Below are 7,861 nucleotides of genomic sequence, written 5' to 3' on the forward strand. Positions count from 1 at the left end.
CAAAAAATTAGCCAGGTGTGGTGGTGCAAGTCTGTAGTCCAAGACTCTGGAGGCTGAAGTGGGAGGATCACTTCAACTCAGAAATTTGAAGCTGCAGTGAGCTATGACTGCACAACTGTACTCCAGCCTGGGTGACAGAGCAAGACCCTGTCTCTAAAAAGCAAAACAGCAGCAAAAAACACTCCTTAGGAAGTTTGTCCACTTTCTTTAAAATGCAGTTTTCCTGATTAATCTTGAGTGTGAAAGCCATTGCTTCTAGTTATTACATGTTCATGCAGAGAAGAGGATAAGAGTTGACTATATGAGCTATTCTCAGTGCTGTTCCTGAATGATCATCCAAAGTCTCCCTCTACTCTTCGCATTTGTTGACTCTGATCTTAGACCTATCTCCCTTAGGAAGAATTTTGGTGCTTCAGTCTTAATCCTCTATTCTTTCTCCATTGCTGTTTTGTATTTTTCAGTTACCTACTGCTGCATAATCACCCCAAAATTTAGTGGCTTAAAACATTAAAAAAAAGTATCATTTCTCATGGGGGTTGATTATGCAGTTGTTTTGCTTTATTTGGTGTTGAAAGGTTCATGACATCCTCCCATGGCTAATTTTTAGTGATACCTACTGGCTGGGATCTCAATTCAGGTTGTCAGCCAGGGACCTTAGTTCTTCTCCATGTTAGCCTTTCTACATGGCTGGTTGAGCTTCCTGACAGCATGGTGGCTTAGGTTCCAAGAAGGTGCATTCTAAGAGGATTAAACCCTAATGTACAAGCAGTTATATAAGCCTCTGCTTACATTTCCTAATGTCTCACTGGCCAAAACAAATTACATAGCCAAGTTCAAAGTCAAGTGGTAGGAGAGATGCTGTTTATTAGGGGCACCCAAAGTAACAGCACAATCTTCTATGTATCCTTCACATTTTCTGGTCCACTGGTAGAACCTTTTCGTGTTTTCAAGTACCGTGTTTTTTCTTCTTTAAAAAATAAAACAGAGCTGAGATTGGTGGTGCACACCTGTAGTCCCAGATACTCAGGAGACTGAGGTAGGAGCATTGCTTGAGCCCAGGAGATCAAGGTCAGCCTGGCAAACATAGGAAGACCCTGTCTCTAAAAGGAAAAAAATGTGTGTGTGCATGTATGTGTATGTATGAGAGATACATACCCAGGAACAGTCTAGACGCTACAGCAACATTGAGTTTTGATTTAGTCCTTGTTCTAATTCACCTTTTTCATACAGAATGTCAAATTATCCATTTCTTTGCTTGTCAAACCATTACATTTTATCCTTACTTATCAATACATAATATTTCTTCTTTCTTGCCAGCCACTATAACTGCACACTTCCTCTTGCCTCATTTGTATTCAAGCTTTATTATATGAAATAATATTCATAGAGCATTGCTTGAAGGATATTCACCAATTCCCTTTGATCAGAGCTGGCAGATAGATTCAAGTTGGCATGGGAGAAGAACCCTATAATGGGTACAGTTGGAAAGGATTATGAGGCAATGTCCAGTCTCAACAGGAAAAAGTTCAGTGATCATTTGGTGATGTTTGTCCTGGGCTTGGACTAGAAGTGATGGTGTGGGTGCCAGGAAGGCATTTTCATCCTTGTTCCCAGATATTGTAAAATGTATCACTGAAAACAAGCCAGAACTTCAGAAAGTTGCTTTTCTGTATGTAATTGTTTTGACCACTTGAGTGTCCTGAGTGGCACTTGACAATATGCCAATCACCTGCCTTGAGGATGTTCTGGGAGACAATTGTTCAGAATTTGATTCTATATTTATTGCAGAAATGTTGCTGAGGATAAACTATATGACATGGTGTTCCCTTTAAGAGGAGCCAGGGAAGAGTTTTTCTGAGCAACGGATCTGTTTTTATCTTATGGACACTGTGAATGTTATAACTGATTATGTTTCCCTCCTTGCTTTGGTTGCTAGGAAACCCAGGACAAAATTGCAGACCTCCTCTGGCAACTGCACAAGACCTTTGAAAAACATTTGACATGCTAACTTTACCTCTCCCATCATTTTATTTTCATATTACTTTTTCTTTAGAACTCCTTCCTTCCCTCTCGATTTCCTTCCACCCTTTCCCCGTTTTCTTTCTTCATCTCTCCTTTCTCCTCTTCATTTAACATTAATTGTGCATCTGCTGTATGCCTGGCACCATGTTAGGGGTTGGACACACAGCCACCTTTACCCCCAACCCCCTTCAAACCCGTGTTAATAATTGCAGCCCTAGTCACAGCACTTGGGGTTGCTGGAAAGACTTAGGGAGATCCATGCACTGAGAGATTCTTCCAGAGTTTGTTTTCAGGTGGGCTGGGCCCTCCCTGGTTTCTTCTTCAGAGAGGATTCTAGTGACCTACACACTAAGCACATCATCCTTGCCCTGGTCTCTCTCAGATCATTTGTTCTGTCCCTATACACCCCATAGATCAATCTGTTTAACTGCCTCTTGCACATTCATCTAGAGTGGGTAGCCTTTCATAAGTACACAAATACAACTTTTATCAAAAAGATTTTTCGAAAAAGGAGAATGGAAGCATGTGATGAGGGGAAGAGAATGAATGTTCAGGAGCTGGGGGCTAAAGCGTGAAAGCTGACTTCCACTTAACTTTTCCTGAAGATCATTAATCTGCCCAGCCCCACTCTTCCATTGTTCCTGCTTCCAATGTGACCAAGCTCCTCAAAGTTCTGCTTTCACTTCCCCTCTGTGGCAGAAACAGGCATGGTAAGGTGGGGGCTTTGCATTTAATTCCTGATTAGTCAGTTAAGTCAGTGATTTTGAATCTGCCTTACAAAACACTGTGTGTTTCTCAGGTAATCGGCATTGTACAGCCTCTATGTTTCTATTTTTGCTTCCAGGAAGCTTGGAGTCAAATTCGATGCTTCGTCACAGCTGCAATATTAGCCTTCATGGCTTGCAAGATCGATGCTCCTTAAAAGCAGAAAACAAAAATCAAAAAACATCTTTATTGTTTGAATGACTTTTTTTTTTTTCTTTTGAGATGGAGTCTTTCTTGCTCTGTCGCCCAGTTTGGTGTGCAGTGGGTACGATCTTGGCTCACTGCAACCTCTGCTTCCAGAGTTCAAGCAATTCTCATGCCTCAGCCTCCCAAGTAGCTGGGATTACAGGTGCGTGCCACCATGCCCAGCTAATATTTGTATTTTTAGTAGAGATGGGATTTCACCATGTTGGCCAGGCTGGTCTTGAACTCCTGACCTCAAATGATCCGCCCACCTGGGCCTCCCAAAGTGCTGGGGTTACAGGCGTGAGCCACCACACCCGGCCTGAATGCCTTTTTAAAAAGCTATATACAACCCTTTTTCAAACAATGATTTTGAAATTGACCTACACTGAGCAGAACTTCAGACCTTAATCTCCTGGGCAATGAGTCAAATGATCAAATCAAAGCGTGTCCAAACACCATTGTCTAAGGTGCTGGGCATGGAGCTTTGCTGGGGGTCAGCTGTGATATCATGAGTCTAGCTACTTTAAGTCAGAAGATGTGAATTCAAGTTTGCCCTGTGTCTTCTTAGACATGTGAATTTGGCAAGTCATCTAACTTCTTTCAGCCCCAGTTTCTTCATCCATAAATGGCTCTATGTTCTTCAGACAGCTGTTGTGAGGATTACAGGAGATAGAATTGATGGAATTACTGTTTAATCTACAGAATACTATATTTTCACAAAATCAGATTATATTTGTTAGGTTTATGACTTACCCCAAAACCCAGGGAAGTTTCCTGTGAAAACTTCTTCCCAACTACAAGCCTTCCGACCACTCATATTTTCAGCGTTAAGAGAAACTTGTCAACAAAAATCATGTAATCTCCAATACGTACATCACAATACCTCAAACACTGCCATGTCGCTTGGGTCCCTTGTGGGCTCTAAGGGAGCAGCTCTCAGTGTTGGGCTGTTGGATGTTTCTGTTATTGAGTTCAGATGCCCATGGCTGTTCTGCTGGTGGCAGAGCTCACCGACCCCTCTGAAGTGGCTTCTGTTCACCATTCTCTTTGGCTCTCTCCTCTTCCTGGGACATTGATTCATTTCCTTTGTTTTAAGCCCCACCTCTTGCTAATGACCCCCAAACTCTCTGTAGCTTGTGCCTCTCTTGGTGCCACAGATGAGTATCCAAACAGTTGACAGCTCTTCCTGGGAGCCCCTGGGTACTGAAAACCCCACATGTCCACAACCAAAATCACCTGTAGTGCCCTCCTCCCAGCTGTCTCCAATTCCTATCCAGATCTTTCACACCTGTGTCCTCCTCTTCTCTTCCCTCTCACTGCCATTGCCTTGGTTCAGGGCCCATCCCCTCTTGCCAGGACAATTGTAGGAGCCTCCTAATTGTTCTTTCTGCCTCCTATCCCTCTTCCTTGTAAACCATGGTCCATGCCAGCTACCAGACAGAGCTTTAAAGATGCTACTCTGATCAAGTCCATCCCTCCTCCCACTTATAGGGTTTATTTTTTATTTTTCAGAGATGGGGTCTCATTCTGTTGCCCAAGCTGGAATGCAGTAGCCCAATCATGGTTCACTGCAGCCTTGACCTCCTGGGCTCAAGTAATCCTCCCACCTCAGCCTCTAGAGTAGCTGGGACTATAGGTGTGTGCCACCACATCTGGCTAATTTTTTGGCAGGGGGGTAGAGATGGGGTCTGATTATATTGCCCAGGCTGGTCTCCAACTCCTGGCCTCAAGTGATCCTCCCCCCTCAGCCTCCCAAAGTGCTGGCCACCACGCCCGGCCTCATATACGAATAATTTAAGATTTATAATCTTTTCTGAGATTGAGCCCCTGATCCCTCTTCATCTTCACGTCCTGCCAGCTCCCCTCACACACGACATTCCAGTATTTCCAACCAGTACAAACTACTTGCACTTCATAAAGTGGCAAGCTCTCTCACACATTTCTTTCTGCCTTTAACACGTTTTGGCTGTGTTGCCTGGAAAGCCCAACCTCTTCCGTGTCTGTTTGGCCAGCTTCTACTTGTTCTTCAAGGCTAGTCTAAAGCCTCACTTCCTTCTGAGGCTTTTCTTGGATCCTCCAGACCAAATTTGCTGTTTCCTATAGCAATTGGCTTATATATTTTTTATTGCATTATATGGTAATTGTTTACATGTCTTTCTCATACTAGTCTGTGGTCCTCTTGGGCAATTTTTTTTTTTTGAGTTTTATTTTTATTATTTTTATTATTTTTTTATTATACTTTAGGTTTTAGGGTACATGTGCACAATGTGCAGGTTTGTTACATATGTATCCATGTGCCACGTTGATTTCCTGCACCCATTAACTCGTCATTTAGCATTAGGTATATCTCCTAATGCTGTCCCTCCCCGCTCCCCCAACACCACAACAGTCCCCGGAGTGTGATGTTCCCCTTCCTGTGTCCATGAGTTCTCATTGTTCAATTCCCACCTATGAGTGAGAACATGCGGTGTTTGGTTTTTTGTCCTTGCGATAGTTTACTGAGAATGATGGTTTCCAGTTTCATCCATGTCCCTACAAAGGATATGAACTCATCCTTTTTAATGGCTGCATAGTATTCCATGGTGTATATGTGCCACATTTTCTTAATCCAGTCTATCGTTGTTGGACATTTGGTTTGGTTCCAACTCTTTGCTATTGTGAATAGTGCTGCAATAAACATACGTGTGCATGTGTCTTTATAGCAGCATGATTTATAGTCCTTTGGGTATATACCCAGTAATGGGATGGCTGGGTCAAATGGTATTTCTAGTTCGAGATCCCTGAGGAATCACCACACTGACTTCCACAATGGTTGAACTAGTTTACAGTCCCACCAACAGTGTAAAAGTGTTCCTATTTCTCCACATCCTCTCCAGCACCTGTTGTTTCCTGATTTTTTAATGATGGCCATTCTAACTGGTGTGAGATGGTATCTCACTGTGGTTTTGATTTGCATTTCTCTGATGGCCAGTGATGAGGAGCATTTCTTCATGTGTTTTTTGGCTGCATAAATGTCTTCTTTTGAGAAGTGTCTGTTCATGTCCTTTGCCCACTTTTTGATGGGGTTGTTTGTTTTTTTCTTGTAAATATGTTTGAGTTCATTGTAGATTCTGGATATTAGCCCTTTGTCAGATGAGTAGGTTGCAAAAATTTTCTCCCATTCTGTAGGTTGCCTGTTCACTCTGATGGTAGTTTCTTTTGCTGTGCAGAAGCTCTTTAGTTTAATTAGATCCCATTTGTCAATTTTGGCTTTTGTTGCCATTGCTTTTGGTGTTTTAGACATGAAGTCCTTGCCCACGCCTATGTCCTGAATGGTATTGCCTAGGTTTTCTTGTAGGATTTTAATAGTTTTAGATCTAACATTTAAGTCTTTAATCCATCTTGAATTAATTTTTGTATAAGGTGTAAGGAAGGGATCCAGTTTCAGCTTTCTACATATGGCTAGCCAGTTTTCCCAGCACCATTTATTAAATAGGGAATCCTTTCCCCATTTCTTGCTTTTGTCAGGTTTGTCAAAGATCAGATAGTTGTAGATATGCGGCATCATTTCTGAGGGCTCTGTTCTGTTCCATTGATCTATGTCTCTGTTGTGGTACCAGTACCATGCTGTTTTGGTTACTGTAGCATTGTAGTATAGTTTGAAGTCAGGTAGGGTGATGCCTCCAGCTTTGTTCTTTTGGCTTAGGATTGACTTGGCGATGCGGGCTCTTTTTTGGTTCCATGATTATCTGAATAGATGCAGAAAAGGCCTTTGACAAAATTCAACAACCCTTCATGCTAAAAACTCTCAATAAATTAGGTATTGATGGGACGTATCTCAAAATAATAAGAGCTATCTATGACAAACCCACAGCCAATATCATACTGAATGGGCAAAAACTGGAAGCATTCCCTCTGAAAACTGGCACAAGACAGGGATGCCCTCTCTCACCGCTCCTATTCAACATAGTGCTGGAAGTTCTGGCCAGAGCAATCAGGCAGGAGAAGGAAATAAAGGGTATTCAATTAGGAAAAGAGGAAGTCAAATTGTCCCTGTTTGCAGATGACATGATTGTATATCTAGAAAACCCCATCGTCTCAGCCCAAAATCTCCTTAAGCTGATTAGCAACTTCAGCAAAGTCTCAGGATACAAAATCAATGTACAAAAATCACAAGCATTCTTGTACACCAATAACAGACAAACAGAGAGCCAAATCATGAGTGAACTCCCATTCACAATTGCTTCAAAGAGAATAAAATACCTAGGAATCCAACTTCCAAGGCATGTAAAGGACCTCTTCAAGGAGAACTACAAACCACTGCTCAATGAAATAAAAGAGGATACAAACAAATGGAAGAACATTCCATGCTCATGGGTAGGAAGAATCAATATCGTGAAAATGGCCATACTGCCCAAGGTAATTTATAGATTCAATGCCATCCCCATCAAGCTACCAATGACTCTCTTGGGCAATTTGTAATTCATCTTTGTATGCTCACTTCTTAGAATAATGATGGAAACACGGCAGACTCTCTGAGGATGTTTGTTGATAAAATGAATTGATTAGTGATGTAATTATCACATCTAATTTTACAACAGTAGAGAGCACAACTGAAGCCAGGTCAGTACGACAGGAGGGGTAAGTCTAGAGCTGCTGCCGGGCGCGGTGGCTCAAGCCTGTAATCCCAGCACTTTGGGAGGCCGAGGCGGGCGGATCACGAGGTCAGGAGATCGAGACCATCCTGGCTAACACGGTGAAACCCCGTCTCTACTAAAAATACAAAAAATTAGCCGGGCGTGTTGGCGGGCGCCTGTAGTCCCAGCTACTCGGGAGGCTGAGGCAGGAGAATGGCGTGAACCCGGGAGCCGGAGCTTGCAGTGAGCCGAGATCGCGCCACTGCACTCCA

The sequence above is a fragment of the Symphalangus syndactylus genome, chromosome 5 (genome assembly GCF_028878055.3).
Source record: "Symphalangus syndactylus isolate Jambi chromosome 5, NHGRI_mSymSyn1-v2.1_pri, whole genome shotgun sequence".
Classification (NCBI taxonomy): Eukaryota; Metazoa; Chordata; class Mammalia; order Primates; family Hylobatidae; genus Symphalangus; species Symphalangus syndactylus.